The sequence below is a fragment of the Aspergillus homomorphus genome (assembly GCF_003184865.1).
Source record: "Aspergillus homomorphus CBS 101889 unplaced genomic scaffold BO97scaffold_57, whole genome shotgun sequence".
NCBI classification, from domain to species: Eukaryota; Fungi; Ascomycota; class Eurotiomycetes; order Eurotiales; family Aspergillaceae; genus Aspergillus; species Aspergillus homomorphus.
This window is the reverse complement of record NW_020291943.1, coordinates 61127-63108: the sequence shown is the minus strand read 5'-3', so window position 1 is coordinate 63108 and position 1982 is coordinate 61127.

The following is a 1982-nucleotide window of genomic DNA, read 5'->3' as shown; positions in this document are numbered from 1 at the left end:
CAAGCAGCACGTGCTTTGGTGTCTGCCGCTGCTGGTAATCCCCACACGTACACTTCCCGGTGTCGTGTGCCTTGACTTTCCACAGGAAGTGGGCCAAACCGATCCTCTCGCTACGGAGCTGGATCGCCACCGCCGCTTGGGCTTTCGTAAGCCCTTTGTAGAGGTCTAGATTCCTCTTATGCAGGGCCTTGATCAGCCTGCGTGTCGGAGCCGCCACACGCTCATTCGCCCACTGCTTTTCCCACCTTATTCTGAACTTGGTGCGAGTTGCTCGCTTAGCTGCAGCTGCGAGTCGGATCACCGGGTCCGGCCCCACTGAGCTTAATTCAATATCACTCCCCACTGGGCCCAATTCAACTCTCTGAGCGGCTCGCTTAGCAACCTCGTCGGCTGCCTCGTTCCCCGGTATCCCGATATGTGCCGGCACCCAATGTAGATGAGCCGTAGCCAGTTGGCCAACTGACTTGTAGATATCTCGAAGAATGAACTGGCCTGAGGGGCGGCCTGGATTGGCCACGGCCCGGAGTGCGGCTTGGCTATCTGAGAAGACGTGGATCGCCTGGGGGGACCGTGGTATCTCAGCCTGCAGCGCCAGTTCGATTCCTCGTAATTCCCCTGCGTAGACCGTGGAGTCCTCGTCGGTGCCGAGGTGGCTGCCTCGCTCGTAGCCTCCGCTGCGTAGGCTGACCGCGGCAGCCCCAATACCTCCCTCGAAGCCACTGCCGAGTCAGTTTGGCATACCCTGTCATGCTCGGCCAAGGCTTCCTCCCGGCTCCTGATTGTCACCCGGACACGCGGCTGCCACGGGGGGCATGCAAATGCGACTCTCTCTTCCCACTCTCGGCCCGGGGGCAGGCTGAGCGCTGCTCGTCTCCCCCACCGTAGCGCTTCCAGGGGCGTGGTGCCCCGAGTTGCTTTTGGCTCGTCGACCGAGCTCGGAGCAGGCCTTGGGGGCGAGCGAACTGGGGTCCGGTCTGGATCCTTATCGCGGTTTCCTCAATTGTGCGTTGCATGAGCCATTTGATTGGTATTAGGTGAAGCTCGGCATTGAGTGCCGCAGCTGCGGTGCCCTTAAAGGCGCCGCTGATCAGGATCGCTGCCCGCCTCTGGATTTGAGCAAAGGCGTGTTCGACCCTTGTCCGCTCACTTGCATTCGTGATATTGCCTGCCGGGCAGTACCATGCGGAGATGCCCCAGAAGAGCTGGGGAATTACCACTGCACGGTAGGCCTGCCGCATAAGCTGCAGCGAGGCCCCCCAGGTCGAGCCGGCTAGGCCGCGCAGGGCCTCGAGGCTGCCGCTCGCTTTCGCGATGGCTTTAGTGCGGTGTGTCTCAAATGTGAGATACCTGTCAAGCCAGACGCCGAGGTAGCGGGCTGACTTGCTCGGTTTAATGGTCACCGGCGGCTCACTTGGTACCACGACGGTGAGGTGGTCGTGGCCCTCCCAAACCTCTTCGCGGGTGCCTTCCCACGTATCGGTTTCAGGGAGTTCGTCGAGTTCGCGGTAGTCGATTTCGGTCGTCGCACGTGGGTTGCGGAAATGGATCAGTTCAAACTTACCAGGGGCAAAGGTGGAAGCATGGCGTTTAGACCACTGCGTTGCCCGAGCCAGAGCCTGCTCGAGTAGTTGCTTATTTCTTGCGTATGTTCGTGAAACCGCAAGAATCATGGCGTCGTCCACCCATCCGAAGGCCTCCAGTTGGTCGGGCAGGGCCCGCCAGTCACTTACCCCCTTAATTAACGGCGTATTGAAGAGAAGAAAGAGGATCGGCGAGATCGGTGAGCCCTGGGGGATGCCGTTTGGGGTAGAAAGCACCCCAGAGATGAAGTCCTGCATGCGGAGCTGTGTCGTGCGGTTCTTGAGGAAGGCCTTGATCCATGGGGCTAACTGGCCCAGCCGGGCCATGTGGATGTTGTGTATCAAGCGAGTGTGGCTGACGTTGTCGTACGCCCCGGCCACATCAAGGAGGATCATGCTTAC